The sequence below is a fragment of the Canis lupus genome, chromosome 12 (assembly GCF_048164855.1).
Source record: "Canis lupus baileyi chromosome 12, mCanLup2.hap1, whole genome shotgun sequence".
Taxonomy (NCBI): Eukaryota; Metazoa; Chordata; class Mammalia; order Carnivora; family Canidae; genus Canis; species Canis lupus.
In genome coordinates this window covers 8,590,839-8,613,177 of record NC_132849.1, presented here as the reverse complement: position 1 = coordinate 8,613,177, position 22,339 = coordinate 8,590,839, and the positions used below count along the sequence as shown (strand labels likewise).

General features: G+C 42.5%; 1 long non-coding RNA gene across 1 annotated transcript in view; it reads left to right on the top strand.

Annotated features, from left to right (window-relative positions):
* Window positions 1-5,185: 5,185 nt before the first annotated feature.
* The window catches only part of LOC140601071 (uncharacterized), a 33,878-nt gene continuing 16,724 nt past the window's right edge, over window positions 5,186-22,339 (top strand). Inside the window, exon 1 of the long non-coding RNA XR_012004119.1 lies at window positions 5,186-5,613. This is a non-coding gene — a long non-coding RNA (uncharacterized lncRNA). The remainder of the gene's footprint in view (window positions 5,614-22,339) is intronic.

Sequence of the window (22,339 nt, the reverse complement as noted above, 5' to 3'; positions counted from 1 at the left end):
TGAGTTTCTCAGTTTGGCCCCTGACTGCCTGCCTTGGAATCTCCCCCAGACCTCTCCATGCAGGCCCTCCAGGAAGGCTGGGAGGCTGCCCCACGCGCTGTTCCCCAGGTAGTGTGGAGGCGTCAATCTCCGTGAACCTTCCTGTGCACCTCACAGTATCTCAGGCATCCGTTCCTTTGCCCCTGAGATCTTTGTGTCACCAACTCTACCAATTCCAGCAAGTGGTCAGAATATTATGCGAATTATACCACTCTTTGCATTATACCTTTGAAAAACAAAGGCAAACAGGGGGAATCAGCCCCTTTCCTTTTTCTATCATAGCACTCTTCTACTTAGCTACTATGCATGACCCTTGTTCAAATGTAACAGACCTGCCATGAAAACGGTTTTGCCAACTTTTTAATACTAAGTTCAATTTATGATTCACACTGAAAGTTGATTGTATAGCCCTGGGTCTGTGCTTAACTAGAAATGCCCTCTGTGAATGATTCATGTATGGGTAATGGGTGTGAATACACACACGCTCACACAAAACACTAGTAGAACTTTTAAATGTCAACATTTAAGTATTCCAAAGAGAGCAAAGAGCAGAGTTAATCTTCTGGAGAGAGTCTAAGTCCAAGGTCACATCCATAGTTGTTTATAGTTTGGAGTCTGCATTATGTCATTTAAAACAAAAGAAATTGAGGAAGCAGGGGTGGGTGAAGTGGGAAAGGACAGGGACGGGTGGTCAGGGAGCAAAAAGCAGGTTCTGCGTTAGCACATTCAAATCACAGCCAGGTAGCAGAGTCATGACTGGATAAGAGATTGCAACCCATTTCCCCAATGCCGCCCCCCCCCCCCCCCGCCAGATCAGTACATGTTTCTCATACATATTTGCATTCCTCACCACACTGTGCTCAGGACTGCACGGAGCAGGTGCCTGGTTGTGTTAAATGCTCATATGAATGCCGCTCCTCGGTTTCATCTGAAGGGGCCACTGGCACAGTTTCAGGCCTTCGACAGGGCCAGAAGACTTGCAGTCTTGCCCTGGGAGGCCCACATTTTGCTCTCTTTCCTGACTTCCACTGTATGGACCAACATGTTTCACAACTTCAAGAATCAAGTTCACTTACATAGAATAGGGTGTGAATGGAGCCCCCAAAACTGGGCCCCAGGTAGCCCTGGATGCCTTCTGGAAGGACCACAGTGACCACTATGAGTACAGCCTTTGGATCAGCAGATTAGATTCATGTGGTTCACATTTGCCCTCCTATTGTTTACTTACTCACAAATGCTCCTCTTCTACAGTTTTATGCTACATTCCCAGGGATGCCTGGGGGCCATGTCCCACCAAACCCCCCTCCTCTGCCCTAGTACTTTTTATCCTCAGCCTTCCTAACCCTGTCCTTTAAGTATCATAAATGCTGAGAGTATCGAGGATGCTTACAGTTGAAGACATTCACTTTATTGAAGTTCTAGCCGAGGCCTTAGAGTTACGGCTTTTGGAAAAAGGAAGGATAAATATGATATTTTGGGCACACACTTTTTCAATTATGGGCAGCTCAAACCTAGTATTGCTCCTCATCCATCTCAATCTGAAGGCTGGTGGGGAGGCTGCTCCTAAACATCTTTGCGCACTTAATCCCAAACCCCACTCATACAGCTTCTAAATTTTTTAAGATTAATCAAATCTAAGTCTTGCAAAGTGCACACTCTGATTTATATGAGTTTTGGCAAACAGGCATACCGAATAAAAAGCTTCTTAGTTGGAAATGACAGCATTAGGGGAACAAGGGCTAGAAAACCATATAAGGAAGGGCGTCCTGTTTTGATGAGCCTGTGGCAGCTCCTGAAACGCAGTTAAAGGACTCTAAACGTGCTGTGATATTAAGATGGGAACCCTTAGGTAACATGGCAGGAATTAGTGTGTTCTTCTATCCTTAGATTTATTTTTGAGTTCTAGTTCCCATGAAAGAAAACCCTAGAAAGTCCAGTCTTAGAGGAAATGGCACAAAGCTGTGGAAGGATCTTGTTGTAGGAGCTGGAGGTGGAGGGTGGGAAGTTGGAATCAGCTCTGGCTTAGGAACTCATCTTCTAGAAAGATGCCCAATTGTCCAATGTCCAGGCAGCACAAGGCTTGGTGAATTTGAACTTGATTGAAGCCATTGCTACCCAAGAAGGTCCAACATAATGAATCAATATGGCAGCAGTCAGTATGGGATAGTAACTTGTAGTTCAGACTCACACTAGAGTTCATGGTTCTGAGTAACTGTTTCATTAGAAGCATTTCCTAGCAGTTGAGTTAACCTTAATCTCATCCTTAATCTTTAGCAAACTTGAGCTTGTCCCATAGGAGCACTGAAAGTTGAAGCCTTTTGGCTGGCAGTACCCTGTTCCCCTGCCAGGGGAGAGAACTGACAGAGCCAGGCTGGCTGGCTAAGTGGGCTGGGCTCAGGGCAGAGTGCCAGCCCACGAAGGAAGTATTCAGTAGGAAATAGAGGCAGAAGCCCAGCCACACAAATTGGGCCTTCCAATGGGAGATGGGGTGGGTAGCTATGGCTTGTCAGGCTCAGCACCAAATATACCAGCTATGGTGCAGATGTGTAGCAACAAGATAGGTTCCAGACCCAGCAGATAGGGGTCTGAGCCCTCAGACAAATGTTGGCCTTTGTCAGGCTGGCTTCAAAATTGAGTGGAAATGGGTCCTGCAGCTACCTAAGGAGGAAGAACTCTTCCTTTCTAAGACACATGTCAAAGGAGCAGTACCCTCCATGAAAACAGAAAAGAGTTTAAAATTAACACTTAAAGAATAGTGATTTAAAATAAGCATTTGACGGGTGCCTGGGTGGCTCAGTCAATAGCATCTGCCTTTGGCTAAGGTCAGGATATTGGGATCCTGGGATGGAGCCCCACATTGGGCTCCCTGCTCAGCAGGAAGCCTGCTCCTTCCTCTCTCTACCTCTCCCTCTGTCCCTCCCTTCCGCCCTGGCTTGTGCTCCTTCTCTCAAATAAATAAATAAAATCCCTTAAAAAATCAATTAATTAAATTAAAGTAACATTTGAATAATAGCTGTCATGTGTCATTCTACATTTTCTTTTAGGGTCTTTTGTAATGCATGACTCTATTCTTTCAACCTGTCACATGCCCTGAAAACTTTTCCTCAAGAGACAGCGAAATATGAGAGTAAAATTGAGCATCTCCTTACATAACAGGCAGCAAGCATTCAGAGCACAGTTTAACCTTGTGTGCCAGGTGTCTGGCTTGCCTTTGCAGAGTTCATGGTCTCCAAGAAATAAGGTTAACATGCAGGAAATAATAGGGAGCCATATAAGCCAGATGGCGAATGCCATAGGGATTCAAAGAAATGACTGATAAATGAGGCTCATGGTCATGGGGAAAAGATATAAAAGACCCAAGAACAGGTGGGATACAATTGCAGAGAAAGAGTGAGGTGGGCAATAATCAGGCACAGAGTTCTTTTGGGCTGTAATATACATGGTGCATAGGCTGCAGCCAGTCTGATGAAGTAGAGCAAGTATTACTTTCCCTTTATAGACAAGGAAACTGGGCACAGACAGTTCCTGCTTTAATCACTATCATCCCTGCCTCATGTAAGCTACCAATAGAGTGACCACACAGAGTGATACAATGGCAGGAACCAGCTCACAGGTGCTTTGTTTGGTTTTGCTTTTAATTATTAGTGTCACCTGTTCTTAGATACTTTGAGCCATCCTGGAGGAAATATTTGAAACAGGTACCTGCTAGGAGCATTGCTTCCTTCCTGGCACATTTGGGGATTTGGGGTGGTGAGCTACAGGCACTGCCAGCCATCCTGCACAGGACTTTGCATTCCATAATTGGAATTGGCTCTGTATCCAGGCGCTGTTTCCCTGAGCACACTCCATGAGCAAAAGCTTCAAAGTACATCTGCTCTTTGACCAGAAGACATGAAATTTCAATTACCATACTTTACAATTCTCTTCATGTAATTAGATCAGATTTTTAAAGAACTTCACTTTCTTGGATTTTATTGTGTGTTTACTACAAGCAAAGCATGGTAGGTGCTGTAAGTGATACAGTGATGAATGCAAAAAGGACTCTGACTTCATTTGCCACGCTCAGGGGTAGGCAGAGTACATAGAAATAACTATAACAAGAAGCCAAACAGGGATATCCAGGTGGTTCAGCAGTTGAGTGTTTGCCTTTGACTCAGGGTGTGATCCCAGGGCCTGGGACTGAGTCCCATATAGGGCTCCCTGCATGGACCCTGCTTCTCCCTCTGCCTGTATCTCTGCCTTTCTCTCTCTCTCTCTCTCTGTGTGTCTCTGCCTCTCTCTTTCTGTGTCTTTAATGAATAAATAAATAAAATCTTTAAAAAAAGGCAAAAAAAACCCCTAAGAAGCCAAACAAACAGCAGAGTATCAGAACTGGAAGAATTGGGTTTGATTCTGGTTTTCACTACCTACAGGACTTACTGGCTGTGTGATTTTAGATAAGTCACTCAATTGCATTGAACTCAATTTGCTAATTTGTTCAATAGAAAGAATAAGAGTTTGAATGAATAAATGTTTATAAGAGATAAGGTGGTTATAGGTTAGCCTGTTCATATAGAAACCTGACTATCTGTGAATGGTCTTACAGGCTTTGCACCATTTGAGGCTATTGAAAAGCCAACGTATGTTTGAACACATTTTATTAGAGCAGTTTTAAAAATGAAACACCATAACCTTGGATTTGTCAGTGAGTGGGATAACACGGATGTAGCAGAAATTTCTTTTCAGGCATTCAGGCCAAGCAGAAGTTGTCATTATAATGCCTACTGTTGATCAGATCCCTTCAATGTTTATTTATTTCTTACAATAACCCTGTAGATGAGTCTTATTATCATCTTTATCTTATAGGTGTAGAGCCCACCCATGGAATGGCATTTATCCACTCCCTTATGGTAACAACTTGTCAGATGAGATCACCAAAGGAAATAAGGAAGCAGTACTTAGCAACTCAAAGTTGAGTTTTTGTTAAATTAAGTCCTAAGGTGGTCTCAACTCTGCTTCATTCAGATATCCAGGCTTCTAGTGGATTCTACTTCATACATAATAAAATAAAGAAGATTCTAATCCTTATTCCCTGGGTAGATGTGGATAGAATAATATGAAAATTTAGTACAAACATTGTAAAACACTAAGTGGAATGTTTATAGTAGGTTTAAAGGTTGGTCATTCAGTTTAATGAGACTGATTGGAATTGGGAACTGTTTAAAATGACAAGAAGATATTTTCCCAGACGAATTCTGTTGTGGCTTTACACTTTTTGGAGCTTTACATTTTTGGATTCAACAAATTCAACTCAATAAATACTTATCAAGCACCTACTATGTGGCAGGTGCCGTGATGGATACTGAAGATGCAAAGATGAAAAAAGCATCTGTTCCTGCCATTGTTGGAAGTTGCTCTGACTTGAAGTGATATAGACATGCTCGAAGGAAGCCCAGAGGAGGGAAGAAGTATGCTGCTTGGTCTGGGGCTAAAAGGAAGACTTTCTCAATGAAGCAGTCATTGAACTGGACCTCGAAAGTTTCATAGGCTCTTGCTGGACTATAAGAAAGGAAGGCAACATAAAAGTAAGAAATGGTAAGAAAACCTACAGAGGCACAGGTGAACTTGGGTGTTTGGGCTTTGGGTTTGCATGAAGCTGGAAAGGTAGTCTGGAACCAAACTGGGAAGGCTTTTGACAGCTATGGTGTAGTGTTTGGATTTTATTTCATGCAGTGGTGGGAACAGAATGGTAATCGGATAAGAAAATAGGCAATCAGCCCCTGAAATAGCTGATACAGAACTTAATTATCTTCTTGGGAGGCACTGAAGAGAGTAAGGGTTTGAATCCTGCATCTGCCGATTACCATCCACGTGACCTTGACCAGTTTAAGGAACCTAATAAACATATTGATCTTACAAGGTTGTTGTGAGGACAGAAAGAGTATCAATGACGAGCAACGTCTATGAGGTAAAATACTAGGTAAATGCTAATTTCTACTATTATTATTTAATGCCAAAAAGATAGAGGCTGGGAGTGTCCATTTGTTTAATATCCTCTCTTTATGTTTTCAAGATTTCCTGTTTTTATACAGCACTGTAAATGCTAATGGTTTGCTTTCCACCTGTCATGAAAACCCTTATTAATTGTGATGCTTCTAAACATGGTATACAGCCTAACATCTACTGGAGCAAAAGGAAGCTAGCATTTTTTAGTGCTTTGCTGAGCCAAACATACATCATCTCATTAATCTGCAATGTGACACTTTGATGTGGTTACTGTGCCCGTTCATCTGCTTAGAAAATCAATGTTGGCAGTTAATGGAACTTGTCCAGATTAATTAAGAAGTGGCAGAACCTGGGTCCGAAAGTCCTGTCTGTGCTGACTCTGATCCCCACACTGTCCCTTGCCCACTGCCACTGTACAGAGCACATAGTTGGTGCTTAAACTAAATACCTCACAGCTTTTTCCTCTGGTACCTTCCCCGCGATGAAGCCCCTCCTGAGCTGGTCATGCTGATGGCACATGGCTGCTAGCTGATTGGACTGCTCCTAATCTAAGCTGCGCTCATCATGTTCCTCTTGCTGAAATTTGGAATTGGGATATTTAGCATCTGAGCCTGTGGGAACCAGGTAGAAAGGATAAGCAGAGTCAGGGTCTGAACCAACAGCATAGGAAGGAAGCCACGTTCAGATGCAGGCAGAAGAGTGGAGGAGCAGCCCCCATAAGGTAGAAGAAAATGGTGTCTTGGGAGGAGGATGGAGGTGCACAAACAGGATTCCAGAGTGGGGACCTGTGCACACAGAGAACAATATGGGCAAAGGGCTGTCTCAGCCCCTGCTGAGTTCCCCATTTCTAGCTCTAATTTGTGAGAGATTTTTATATCCTTATAACAATCTCCTTTTTGGAAACTAGCTGGTCCTAGAGTCAAATAGCCTTGACGAAAGAAGCACACAATAAATAGCTCTCTCCCAAGCAGCCACCTATAACACCTTACTGATGTCAGTGTAATTCTTTGGTCCATAGGTCATTCTTGACAATTTGGTCCTGGGGCCCTTGTTCTGGAAGGACCAATAATGTTTTAGAAATCACTCACCCAAGAAAGGTGGCAAATAGTGGAACAGAGGTATTTGAAAAACATTCACGGGGGGAATCCCTGAGTAGCTCAGCCGGTTTAGTGCCTGCCTTCGGCCCAGGGCATGATCCTGGAGTCCCGGGATCGAGTCCCACGTTGGGCTCCCTGCATGGAGCCTGCTTCTCCCTCTGCCTGTGTCTCTGCCTCTCTTTCTCTCTGTGTCTCTCATGAATAAATAAATAAAAATCTTAAAAAAAAAAAAACATTCACAGGAGTTTTAGGCTATTTTAGATGGTCTGAATAACTGCAAATAAATCATATAATGTCTCTAAAATTCACATGATGCCTTATCTCAATGCATTTTAAAAATTAATTGTTACAAGCTAGGAGTTCTGGTTCCACCTTTAATGATAAGAACAATTTTTTTCAATTTTATTTAAATTCAATTAATTAACATATAGTGTATTATTAATTTCAGGGGTAGAGTTTAGTGATTGATTGGTTCCATATAACAATGCTCATTACATCACGTGCCCTCCTTAATGCCCAACACCCCATTATCCCATCCCCACATCCACCTCCCCTCCAGCAAATTTTTTTTACATAAAGTAAAAAGGGCACTGAAAAGCAAAGAACAGTCTGATTTGGGACTAGCAAAAAAGCAGTGACAGATTACATATTTCCTTAGAGGAAAAGACCCGCAGCAGACTTCAAGTGTCAGGGAGAGGAATACTTTATGATCTTCATACAGCTACTTGAAAGAACAGTTAAGTGCTCCTTTTGAAAGCAGTGTATGAAAAAGAGGGAAAGGCATAAGTTAAGAGGTTAACTTAACTCTATTTTTAATGTGATTTTTTAAAAAAATTCTTGCTTTGTATGTTATTAGTCTTTTCAGTGTGAATCTATGCTAATGTAAGTAAGTGCTTAATAAAAGTTCTATTTTTGTGGGGGGAAAAAACGGCCTATTTTAGGAAAGTGTGCTGAATTCTCTCTGACTTGGGCACAGGCCTACGGGGATTCAGAGGGGTCTGGTTATTGAGGCTGCAACCAGCTGGAGCTTTCATAGTACCTTAACAGAAAAGGAGCATCACTTTTGGAATACTGACTCATGTTTTTAAAACAATGGCAGACATCATCGTACCCAAATGGAAAATCCAATGTACTGACTATTTCCACTGTGAATTTTGAGTATACAGAACCCTTGCCAGCTGTGGAGAAATGGAAAGTGCATTGAACTTGAGGGCAGAGGACTGGGTTGCCTGTGTCACTGCCACATATTTGTTGAATGATCTTGTGGAAACCACTTAACTTCTCTGAGCTCAGTTTTCTTGTTGGTAAAATCATGAGGACCAGAGAAAGGTCCGTGAAAAGTCTTCATTTTCTAGGAGTGTGGAGTCAAACCTTCTAGAGAGGTTGTGGATAGGATTAATAGAATCCTATATTTGACCATGACTAGCACAGTGCCTGGAGCAAAGTGGGCACTCCAAAGCTGCTTGTTGCTTTCTTCATTTTGTTACTCTGTGCCAAGTGCTGACAAGCCTACAGTACCTGGGGTCCTGTTAATCAGGAACCACATGATCATCGGCTTCTACCCTAGCCCAGCAAGAAACGGCCTCTACCCGCCGTTTTCCTGCTGCTTGGTGGGTAGAAGAAGGTATGACTCATGAATGCTAGCTGAGCAGGTGAAATCCATGTCTCTTGGGGCTTCAGGTGCTTGGGGAACAACTAGTCTTTTCCATATTTGGGTTTCAAATTCAAATCTCTAAATGAGATAGAGATCTACTGTAAAACTGGAATGCTCAAACTGTTCAATCAGCGTGTGAGAATCTGAAAAGTCAGCTTCATTGGAAATTCTTAGAAAAGAAGGCACTGGCAAGGGTAGGCCTGGTTTGGAGGGTGTCAACATGCAGATGGGGCATGGAGGTGGGGAAGCAGGATGTAGAGAAGGATGCCCTGATATTCCTTCAATGGCTGCAAATTGCTTTGTAAGGGAGGATTCCCCACTCGGGATCAATAAGCAGTTCTCAGCTGATATTCTTTAAAGCATGTGAAAGTGTGGAAGCAATCATACCGTGGGGGAGTTTCCATGGGGCCCCAGGCAGGCTGAGATAGAAGAATGAAAGCTGCCCTAGAGGGCTCAAGAGAGGCAGGAAGGGAAACAGCTGTGAGCATCTCTGGAAGGAGGAAACCTATAATATTCACACACAAGATGAGAAAGAGAGAAAAGGAATAGGGACATAGGGCAGCAGGAAACAGCACATTTCCACTGAGTGCACTTTTGAAAACATAATGATTTTGTTTAAAAAAAAAAGGGGGAACTGGTGCATCCCATATGAGAATTTGTTTTTAACCAATGAGTAAACAAGTCAGGCTTTAACTTTAAAAATGTAATTCTCCACCTTTACTCTTCACCATCTCATCAATGTGGGCTTGAGAGGGAGCACTCAAAGTTTAACACTATATCAAAGTTTAACACTATATCCACTAAAAAAATTAATTTTTTAACTTGTCCCTAGTTTACGAGTGGATGAAACTGAGCAGCCTGACTGGAAGATAGAAATATGGTCTACGCTACTCCTTTTTTGCATGGGCAGGAGGAGGACTGTTGGTCTATAAAGCAACCAATATGATAGGAACATATCTTGGGAAATTAAAAGAGATTTGGACAAGGGGGAGGCAGATAGCACCTGTTTTTTGCTGAGCATCTATTTAATCTTTGTCTTTTCCTCATCTGATAAAATGAGGATAATAATACCCATCTCTCAAGCTATTGTGAAAATAAGATTCTGGAAGGGTGTGTAACAGGACTCAAGCTGTAGGAGTAGACACTGAGCAAAGAAATGTTGGTGTGCTTTCCCTGGCCCACCTGCAGATACCCCTGTGTTTTCTGGAAAAACATTTGTTAACTGCCATGTAGAAATGTGCTTCATGTCATCTAAGGCAAATGGGGCGTTGGTGATTGAATCTAAGTTTTCTCTTCTTCCTACCTCAAGGGACCAAAGTTAAGTTAGGAGAATGAATATTTTGTGTTTCTTGCTGTGTCAGAGTTGTTGGTTGTGAGGAGTTTGCGGGGGGTGGGGAGGATGATGGCTATTTTGATGTCTCTATTAATCATACACTAGATGCTTCCAGGCAGCTGAAACAACTACATTTTCTGACATGATTTACATACTACTGGCCCATGGAGAGACACCTTTGGAGAGGGTCCCAAAGGAAAGCCAACAGCAAGTGTCCACTTCTCTCAGATACCATGCTAGGTACTTTCAAATGCTATATTCCTTCGTCTCCTTGACCCACCCTAGGAAGGAATATGTCCACTTTAGGAAAGGAAAGACTGCAACTGAGAGACATTGAGTTGTCTGCAAACTTATTACAGTGTTTGTCCTCTGACTGCAGAGAAACATTGAGCCTGAGATCCTTGTGAGCTTGTAGAAGGGGAAGCACAGAAGAGTAAGCACCAAGTCTGTCAATAGGGTTTCAAAATTCTCATTGCTTCTGCTGTGGAGGTCACTATAGTGTGGTCAGACAACCTCTGGAGGTATCTGGCACACATAGAACCTCTCCAGCCACCCTCATAGCACATCCTCAGAGCTTGGCTCATGAGGTAAGCCACAGCGCCTCTCTGTGCCAGTGCAGACAGCTATGGGAAAAAGGGACTATTTCACAATTAACTTCATTTCATTGACAAATAGTCATGCCTAGGTTGGCCATGAATGCTTCTCCAAAGGAAGGACCAAGTTGTGGGATGATTTATTGGGATATTATTACTCTATGTAATATGGTTATTTTTAAAAGTGATAATAAAAGAAACTGCCACTTCTTGAATACCTACTGGCTATGGACTACATTTTACACATACTATCTCATTTAATTCACACAACTCTATGTAGTAAATATTATCACTCTAACTTTATAGACAAAAAGGCTCAAGGAGGCTAAGAGGCTTGCCGAAGTTCACAACTGGCAGAGCAGCAATGCACAATGCTGTCTTTTTAATGCTCAAGAGTGTGATCTTTCCACCTCACTGTAGAGTCTCTCAAAATAATGACTCCCTACATTGAAATGGGGCCTTGTACCTGGGCTCTGGGAGTTCAAGTCTGCTGTTCTCCTAAATGAAGTTCCTGCTCTGTGAAGTTAACTTGCATTCCCTAAACCTTTATACTGAGATAAATTTGGGGATCAGAGATAGCAAAGATGATTTGTGTCCTTTCCAATGCATCTTCCAAGTTTCCAGTCCTGAAAGCTGGGGCACTCCTGGGGATTTAGCTTTGAATCGGCACTTACCCTCCATGCTAGATGCTCCCAAGGTGTCCAATTCTTTTTTCTTAACGTTTCCCATAGTGACTGCTGGCCATTTCACCCCACTATTACCACTCTCTCTTGTGTTATTTCAATAGTTTCCTAACTTCTCCTTGCATATAGGCTCTTCCCATTCTCAGTCCTGCTGCTAGATCGCCCTCTTCCAAAACATCATTTTGTAAATATCAGTCCTCATTCAGAAGCATTCCATTGATATGATGCAACCTTTGAAGCTGATGTTAGAGATATGATATGGAAAAAATGTTCATGATATTTTATTAAATGCAAAAATGCTTACAAGAGGGAGGAGGGCGGGAGGTGGGAGTGATTGGGTGACGGGCACTGGGGGTTATTCTGTATGTTGGTAAATTGAACACCAATAAAAAAAATGCTTACAAGATACAGCAAATGTTAATACGGATGATCTGTGTGTGGTAGAGTTATGGATATGTTTATTGTCTTTTTGCTTATCTAGAGTTCTTAAATTTTTTGTAATAAATGGTAGTTTTGTAACAAGACAAAAAAGAAGCCATTGTAAAAAAATCATTAAAAAGGCACTCAGGGTAGTGTAAAATAGAACATAATAAAATTCCATTTTTTTACCATTCAATTAGAAAAAGAGTAAAAGTTTTACTAGCCAGTGTTAGCAAGAGTGAGGTCAGGGGCATCCTTGCACACTGTGGGTGGGAATGGAAACTGGTGCAAACTTAGTAGGAGATAATGTGCAGGACTCATCACCGTTGGAAATCTGCATCACCGTAAAAAATCATCAAATTGAACCCAACAATTCAATTTTAGGAATCCATGGTATAAGCATTTGGTTCTCAAAGTTTGATCTAATCCAACAGCATTAGCTTCCCATGAAAACTGGTTAGAAATGCCAATTCTCAGGCTGTATGGCTAAACTACTAAATCAAATTCTGGGAGTGGAGTCTAGGAATCCATTATTTTAGCAAGACCTTCAGGTAATTCTGAAGTGCATTCAGTGTTTGAGAGTCACTGCTATAGAAATATTGCTAGATAGTACATTTGTGTGAACAAGAGCTGTGATGATACACATTACTACCTTATTTATAATGTCATAATGTTATAAATAATCTATGTGTACAAGAGAGAAATTGCTAAATAGGTTGAACCATAATATCCTGTGAAATACTATGTACCAGTTAAAGAAAAAAGTATTAGCAGGGAAGAATTGTTAGTGCATGAAGTTTAGTAAGAATGAAAAGAGCAATTTGCAAAAACACCTATAATATTATTAACCATGGTCAAAGCATAGTTATACACTCAGTTTTAACTTTTCAAATAATAAATTCATTGATTACCTATGTAAAAAAAAAATAATAATCCTCCCTTAGCTCCCGTAAGATGGAGCTCAAACTTCTTAGCCTGGCAACAAGGGTCCTTCATGGTCTGCTTCAAACTTGATTCTCCAACTCTGCCCCCCACCTAGTACTTCCATAAGGAAACTCTGTTTTAAAAAAAAAAAAAAAAAAAAGGAAACTCTGTTTTCCCTCAAACTGTTCTGAGAATGGCTTAATACTTAGTCTTGAATTCCACTTTGGAGTTGAGGAAACTGAGAAATTTCTTTTTGGCAGAAATAATTTCCAAAAGTTGAGTGACTCCTTGCAAGCCCCCAGTCCCTCAGGCAGCATTGGAACCCAGGTCCAGTTTGCTGTGTTCCAAGTACTTGTTCTACTCCTCTCTGCTGGAAACCATGAATATGTTATGTTACATGGCAAGTGGACCTTTGCAGGTAGAAGAGTTACCTGAATTTAGGGGGATTACCCCGGATTCTCTGAGTGGCCCCATGAAATGACACAGGACCTTAAAAATGAAAGGGGAAGAAAGAAAGTAGGTTAAAAAAAAAATGAGACAAGGAAAGGAGATACTGTAGAGATTCAAATCATGAGGAGGACTCAGCCTGCCATGGCTGGTTTTGAAGAAGGAATAAGGAAGCCAGGAGTCATGGGCAAGCAAGTGGCCTCTCAGTTGACAGTGAGGGAACAGGGACCTTAAGCCTACAACTACGAGGAACTGAATTTAGCCAACAATCTGAATGAGCAAGGAAGCAGATTCTCCACCTAGAGATTCCTGAAAACAACATAACCCAGCAGACACCTTGATGTTAGCTGGGGGAGATCCACACCAGACTTCTAACCTACAGAAATGTAAGATAACAAGTGCGTGTTGTTTTCTTTTAAGCTGCTATATTTGTGGTAATTTGTTATGGTGGCATATTAGCGTGCTAGGGTGGCTGTAACAAAGTACCACAAATTGGGCCACTGGAACATCGGCAATGTCTTCTGTCACAGCTCTAAGAGCATAGTGTCAGCAGGGTCAGTCCCTTCTGAGGGCTGGGAGAGAAGAGTCTGTTCCAGGTCCCTCTCCGTGGCCTGCAGACTACTGGCTTCTCCCTATGTCTTCGTATCTTGTCTGCTCCATATATGTCTCTAGGTCTATATTTCCCCTTTTTGTAAGGACACCAGTCATTTTGGATTAGAATCCAGCTTAATGGCTTCAATTTTAACTTGATTACCTTGGTAAACACCCTATCTCCAAATAAGATCACACTCTGAGATACTTGAGGCTAGGACACTAATTATATATATATATATATATATATATATATATATATATATACACACCTATATAATTTATGTATGCATAAAAATATATAGATTATATTAAATATTAGTTATGTATGCATAAAATTATATATATTACATCATATATATTATTTATGTATGTATAAATTACACACACAATCATATCAACCAAAAGGACCTAAAAGCAATAACATCACTGCAGCAATGAGCACACCTAGCATCCAGATCTTGATTTCTAAATATCATTTCCCCTGAAAGAAATCAGGGCTCTTTGAAAAAACAAAACAAAACAAAACAAAACTACTTCTGGCTTTGGCTCTGGTGCAGGACAAACACAAGTGAGCCTGGGGAATTTTGTGGTGCCAGAAAGAAAGGAAATACTTAAAGATTAATGAGGTCATGTCAAAAGGACACAGGATCCTGCTTGAAGTGGTTCCCCCTGGCCAAGTGTGGGATAATTTGAACATCAAAAAGAAAATGACAGTAATGGATTATAATCCTTGAAGTTTTTTTTTTTAAATGTCCATGAGTCCACAATCATACCAAAAAAAAAAAAAAAAAAGACTTTTAAGCAAAGGAGTTCTAATAAATGTGGAGGGAGTGATAGAAAATCACTATATTTTAGGCCCTAATGTGATCATTGATTCAGCCTAGATCATACGGATGCTAACTACTGACTAAAAGATTTTTGGATAACAAGAGGTTCATGCAACATTAGCATGATACCCCATACATTATTTAATTTTTTTTTTATTTATTTATGATAGAGAGAGAGAGAGAGAGGCAGAGACACAGGCAGAGGGAGAAGCAGGCTCCATGCACCGGGAGCCTGACGTGGGATTCGATCCCGGGTCTCCAGGATCGCGCCCTGGGCCAAAGGCAGGCGCCAAACCGCTGCGCCACCCAGGGATCCCAACATTATTTATTAATTATATAGGAGGGAGTTACTTTCTTTAAAAATTGAGCAATTTGGTGGTTACTACTTTAAATAAGTGATAAAACTTAACATCACCAACAGTGGAACAATCTGGCATTATTTGAGACTTTTGATTATGGGTCCCACCTGACATGAGGTATGATTATGGATTATTTTTGTCAAGAAAGGATTTAATATGAATGTAACCATGAGGAACAACTATGTAAATTCAGAATGTGGCACATTCTATAGATATTCACCTGGACTCTTCCAAAAAGGTCAATGTCATAAAAAAAGAACAATTAAAAAACAAGTCAAGGGGACCATTCTAGATTAAAAGAAACTAAAGAAAATATCACATGCAATATGCAACCTTTTCTGAATTCTCGGGGTTTTGTTTGTTTTTCTAAATGCTATAAAAGACATTTGGTGAACAGTTGGGGATATTCAGTGCAAAATGTCTATTAGATAATATTATGAGATGTGTTGCTAATTTTTTCTTACAAGTGATAATGATGTTGTGATTATGTTTGAGAATGTCCTTATTCCTAGAAGGCACATGCTGAAGTGATTTGGTTTAGTGCCACGGTATCTGCAAGTTATTTAACGTAGTTCAGGAAAATGTGATATACTGGAGTTTGCTCTTACCAGTTCCTGAGAGCAGATAAATATTCAGGAATTTTGCAAGCCATTTGTTAAACCATTGGTTTAAATTTAGCCTGCAATGAGCCACGGTGAGAGTTTTTATACAGAAACTGGCAAATACTACCAGTGAGGGCTTTCCCTGCCAGAGATCCTGTTTCTCAGTATACCTCCTGTCCATAGAATCACACATGAATAATGGTGAAATGCCTCAAAGTGTACTTTGTATTCAGAATTGTGTTCTTTCCACCTTGTGAAGATTTAAACTTTTCGAAATGAAGAATTGGGAGGAACATGGGGCACCTGGGTGGCTCAGTGGTTGAGCATCTGCCTTCAGCTCAGGTCATGGTAGAGTAGCAGGTTCGAGTCCTACATTGGGCTCCCCTCTAGGAGCCTGCTTCTCCCTCTGCCTATGTCTCTGCCTCCCTCTCTCTCTCTCTCATGAACAAACAAATAATTTATTATTATTATTATTATTATTATTATTATTATTATTATTATATAATTGGGAAAAACAGAAAAGAAGTCCTTCCTTCCCGGGAATCCTGAAAACCACAGAGAGAAGGATATGGGTGAGAAAATGAGATAGAGACACACAGAGAGATGGAGAAATAGATAGACAAGAGAGAGAAAAAGAATCTGAGACAGAGACAAGGAGACAGAGAGAATGAGAGAACTTGGGAATCTACCAAGTGAGGTTCTGACAGGACTGGGTGGCTCCAGATGTGCCAACTGGGAACCATTGCAGGAGGCCGGCCTCTCACCCCAGGAAAGAGCAGCCCTTGCTGCTTCTCCTCAGTGAGTGAGTCCTCTTTCCTGTCTCCCCTCTGGACCTGGAACCAGGCTGTGGTGTTGACGGCTTGCCCAGATTTACAGGACCCTATAGAAAGCTCCTGATTCTAATCCCTTGGGATGAAAGGGTCTAAGGCAGCCCATGGTTTGTGTGGTAACCAAGACAACCGTGGATAGCTCTTGGGGCCTCTCTTCATTTTCCTTTCTTTTCCGTTGTCTTCCCATCACTGATTCCCTGTTCCTCCATTCCTCTGCTCTGTCTATACTAACACTTTCGCTTCAGGAATGCCCTCCCCCACACCTTCAACTGGCTCAGCTGACTCACCCTTCTAGAAGATGCTCATGACCCACCTCCTCTATAAAACCTCCCCATGAGAACCTCTGCCCTTCCTATCATGCCCGCCCCCACCCCCGGTGCCAATGTCCATGTTATACCCTGTCATCTTCTGTTCCAGCATTAAGCTATGTGGCTGATTGTTTTTTAAAAGAGATTTTATCTATTTATTCATGAGAGACACAGAGAGAGGCAGAAATACAGGCAGAGGGAGAAGCGGGCTCCATGCAGGGAGCCCCATATGGGACTCGATTCCCCCGGGGACTCCAGGATCAGGCCCAGGGCCCAAGGCGGATGTTCAACCGCTGAGCCACCCAGACTTCTCTATGCTGCTGATTTTTAAACTGATCTTTGGTAAGTAAGCTTTCGGATGGCAGGGACTAGTTTTGATATATATACTTGCTAAGTAAAAAACACTCTTCTCTCAGGTAAAAGTTAGCATAAAATATCTATTGGATTCAATTGAATTTCTTTCCTCTCATCCCTTCTCAATTCCCTTTTTTTCTTTTTTCCATTGTTTGCTCTCCTTCTCTTCGTGTTTCATTGGCTGGATTTGTCTCTTTAGCTTATTTCTCCCTCAACTTAGCCCACCAAGGCTGAAGGTGTGGCTGGCCCCTGGTTCTGGGCCTCTTTTCAGCCCAGGGGCTTCCCCTTGCTCACGGAGCTTTCACACACCTTATTCCCTGGAAAGAAGCAAAGCCGCCTCAGAGAAGCATGCATGCGTTATACACTGTCCTCATTCAGGTTAACCATCCCCAAAGATTCCTGCTGCACAAAGGAAGTGGTGTTGGAGCAACCCATAACTCAGACATCTGCATCACACATTTTTTTCTCTCCCATCCCCTCTCCACCCACCACTCCCCCACCCTTGAATTCTCTGGACTGAGACTTGCGGTAAAAATCTCACACGTTTTCTCAATCTATATGCAAACCAGGTAGGATTGACAGCTGAAGAAAGCTGCACATTGCCTGGGCCTGAAGTTATCTGTTCTCCCTCTGAGGGAAAATCTTTGAGCTCTGTGGCAGTGCCTCGAAGCCATGGCCCTTGTCCTAGACCCTGCCCCGGCCCAGGCGAGCGCCTGACCCCTGCTAATGTGTGGGGCCTTCAGCAGCAGAGAGTCGGGGGGAGGTAACCAGAGCCCCCCGCATGCCAGTGATTCATGTTCTCTGAAGGGATCAGAGTGTTATTAGAAACCTCGCCTGCCAAATGCGGGGCAAATGTAACCAATTTATTAATGCTGAAAAACCAATGTGTGAAATTGGACCAAGAGTACAGGGGCGCCAGCCCCTCTCCCCACTTCCTGCTCTCTGGCAGTGGCAGAGGAAGGGTGGTGGACAAAGGATTCTGTCTTCTGCAGGAGGACGTTGTTGTCCTAATCACACTGATGGTGACAACAAATATTCCTGGCCAAAGCTTCGAATGGCTGGGAGATAATTGCATCCACCGTCCTGGGCTTGGTTGTAATGCTCAGCCTGCCGTTCGCAGGTTGTGAGGCCAGTGGGGAGAAAGGTGGGAGCTTGGTCCCACTCTGTCCCAGCTCTGCTTCTCACTGCTGGGACCAGGTGTGAAAGAAGGAGGAAGAATGCTCTGTCATTTGTGTTTACAACGTCTGTCAGTTTCTAAACCAATATTGGAAGATTTCCTGTGAATGGGCTCAGTGTTTTATGGGTGGTTGTGGTTTCTCCCCAGTGGGGAAGTTTCCTTCAGAGCGTTGTTATATGCCTCATTGTCACTGATTGCCCTCTAAACAGGTGATTGAGTTAAAGAAGATAGCAGCCACCATTTGTTAAAGGATTACTGTCTGGCATGTCATTATTATACATTATCTCATTCAATCCCCACATGAATACACTGTAAGTATTGTTATTTTCAATTTTCAGTTGGGCAAACTGAGCTTAGAGAGTTAATGAACTTGCCCAAGTTTATAGATTTAAGTGGATAGGATTCAAGCTATGTCTGTTTAACTATACCCTTTACCACCCAAGTCTATGGAGTAGAAATCCCATGAAATCATTGAGTAATCTGGTGGGATTTTCAGGAAGCAAACACAGAGAATTTTCTTGCTATAGTTGCCTTGGGAAGTCTTGCATTTCGGATTACCATTTTTCAGAGATTTGCTTTACCATGAAAACAATGGGCACCTGGGCACCTGCATGGCTCAGTCAGTTAAGCAGCTGCCTTCAGCTTAGGTCATGATCCTGGGGTCCCAGAATTGAGCCCCACATTGGGCACCCCTCTCAAAGGGGAGTCTGCTTCTCCCTCTGACCCTCCTCCCTCTCATGCTTTCTCTCTGTCAAATAAATAAATAAAATCTTTAAACAAAACAATGGACACACATTGCACTAGAGCATAAATAAATCTTTACAGTAATTCACAGAAACTTTAGAAACTTCTAAGATGTCAGGCTTTTTTGAGTTGGCATCATTATCACTATACATGGCTATAGGGGTGGAAGAGGAGATCTGGTTATTTTAGACTCCTAGCTATTTAGATTCTGGCAGAATGTCATTTACTTTGTAATGTGTTACCATGAGTCAAGGTAGTGTCTATCAAGGAACTCTGATTAGTAAACCTTGAATGAATGTCTTGTAAATAGCTCTTTCATAAAAGTCTAACACTTGTTAACTGAGCCAAAGGCAGATGCTCAACTGCTGAGCCATCCAGGCATCCCAAGAAGCCATTCATTTCTTTTTTTTGTTTTAAGATTTTATTCATTTATTCATGAGAGACACACACACACACACACACAGAGAGAGAGAGAGAGAGAGAGGCAGAGACACAGGCAGAGGGAGAAGCAGACTCCATGCAGGGAGCCTGACGTGGGACTCCATCCCGGGTCTCCAGGATCATGCCCTGGGCCAAAGGCGGTGCTAAACCGCTGAGCAACCCGGGCTGCCCATAAGCCACCCAGGCTGCCCCCAAGAAGCCATTTCTAAATGGCTTGGAGCATTGTGGCTTTCTTGGTAGAAGTTTTTCTATTGTGTGACATCTCAGACAAGTATATGATAGGCCAAGCCTGGACCAGAGACAAGTTTGCTTGGCTCATAGTGTGTTGACTCATAGCATATTTTTTTAAGTTGTCAACCAATTTCACATAGAAAAATTCAGGTTTCTAGTTTTGGTTGAAAATTTGGGAAGAGGGGCGCTTGGGTGGCTCAGCGGTTGAGTGTTTGCTTCCGGTTCAGGAAGTGATCCCAGAGTTAGGGGATCAAGCCCCATGTCAGGCTCCCTGCAGCGAGTCTGTTTCTCCCTCTGCCTGTGTCTCTGCTTCTCCATCTGTGTCTCTCATGAATAAATAAATAAAACCTTTTAAAAAATAAAAGAAAATTTGGGAAGACCTGGATTAGCTGTGGCAACAATGGACTGGACCATTGAGGAGGCAGCAGCTGCTCCCTTTAGAAAGGTGTGCACTCTCAGTTGGCCACAGTTCTCACTCATCTCTATTACACCTGCTTCCTGACCTGTTTTACTCCTCTCTGTTACATTTTTGAGCCTCTATTGGGTTTTGAATGAATGACCCCCTAGTGGGTAAGCTTGCCTTCAGCTACTTGAGTTGAAATTAACTTCTTCAGACTCTGAACTCTCCTTGTTCTGATTCCATGCTCAGCATGCAACCTTCTGAGAATTTGGCTTCCCATGTAATTTGCCTATAAGGAAAGAATGCATTGATGTTCTGCCCTGAGCATCTTGCTCTATATGAGGAGATGCCTAGTGGAGTAAATGTAAAAAGGCTTTGGCTTTGGAGTCAGATGGGTCTGGTTCCAATTCCAGCACTGACACTTACTAGATAAGGTCACCATGAGGCCTCCTGGCACCCTGCCAGTTATCTTCTCCTAGAGATGTTGTCCTGGGTCACCTTGGCCACATAGCAGAATGAGTATTCAAAGTGCAAAAACATTTTTTTACGGGCAAAATTGATGCCCCTGAGTCAGAAATTACAGCAGCCCCAGATCCAACCAACTGGCAAGCAAACTTAAGTTCCTCCAGATATAGTGGACAGTCTAAAAGGATAGAAAGCTATTGGTCAGAAACACAAATTCTGCAATACTTCCTGTGCGAGAGGGGCAGAGGTGGCTAGATTTTGAACTTAGGAGACTTGGATTCAAGTCCTAACTTTTCCCTTTATTAACCATCATGAACTTAAGAAAGTCAGTAACTGCTGAGTCCCCAAAAGAAAAGTTTCCTCCTAACCTGATAGAAATTTTGTGAGGATTAAATGAAATAAGGTGGAGGAGACACCAGGTAAACTTATAATGCATGGAATTGTTAATGTCAACATTTTTATAATCCACGTTGAGCCCAAGACTGGAAGCAGTAGAAAGACCCAAGAAGCCCATCCCGGGAGTTTCTAGCCTGCTAGAGCAGCATTTACCCCCAAAAGATTAGTGCCAGGCTTAGAACACCCATAACTATCAAAGTGTGGACTGTACATTAAATCAGACTCTGGTTTGAGAAAGAGAACGGTAATACCTAGTGATGATGAGAGAGTGACAGCATAAAGTGGAACAAAGGTGACATTCAGCAGTTCCTATTGCACTTTTAAATGTACATACCTGGTGACACAGCAATTCCCTTCCAGGAACGTATCCTACAGAAACGCTGGTACCGTGAGCAGGAATACCCACACAAGAATGTTCAACGTTAGGACACCTGGGTGGCTCAGTGGTTGAGTGTCTGGCTTTGGCTCAGGGCCTGATCCCTGGGTCCTGGGATCAAGTCCTGCATCAGGCTCCCTGCAGGGAACCTGCTTGTCCCTCTGCCTGTGTCTGTGCCTCTTTCTCTGGAGGTCTCTTAGGAATAAATAAATGAAATCTTAAAAAGCAAAAAAACAAAAAACCACCCCCAAGCCCCCCCAAAACCCCATCAGAAGTGGAAAAGTTAAGCCAATCCTTAAGCTAGGAAAAATAAAATATAATTAAAGAGCTGAAGCTGAGGGTAGGAGTAGGGCCAAGGAACAGAAGCAGGCAGCACAGAGCCCAGAGAACCACACATCTGACGTCTTCCCACACAGCTGACCGCGGACATTTCAGGACCGCAGTGTCCTGGATTGGTGGTGCTCTGGTGGCAGAGCCACTGTCAGATGGTTGGGACTCCTGCAGCAGAACTGTAGGCTGTTGTTCTATCTCTGAAATTGAGGGTCACAACCCTTGCCTTCAAAATTAAGGGTTGTGCCTATGAGGCAGGGCATTGAGGATTCTAAGAGAGGCCATCCTGCTGTCAGTGAGACTTTAACTTGACTAAATGTCCCTGCACTTTGGTTTCTGTGCTTTGTTACCATATTAACTTCTCATGGCTTTGAACTTGGATTTGACCACAGATTGTGCTCCTGCCTCTGCTCCAGTCTTGGGTCTTCTCTTGTGGTTACCTACTGCCCAATTCTGGCCAGTTCCATGAGTCGGGTTTTCTTCAGGGACTGAGTTTGGGAGTTTTCTTCACTCTTGTTTTCAGCGCCAAATCCTCTCCTGGCCCTGCTTTTAACTCTGTCATCCTGACTCAGCATTGATATAACCAGCGAAGAGGCCAGTGTGGGCCCAGACATAACTGCAAACACAAAGTCTATGAGACATGATAACTCATGATAACTACACATATGGTATACTGGGACACTTGCTATCTGGGAAGAAGTTGTCCTTAACTTCACACATGGTGCTTAAT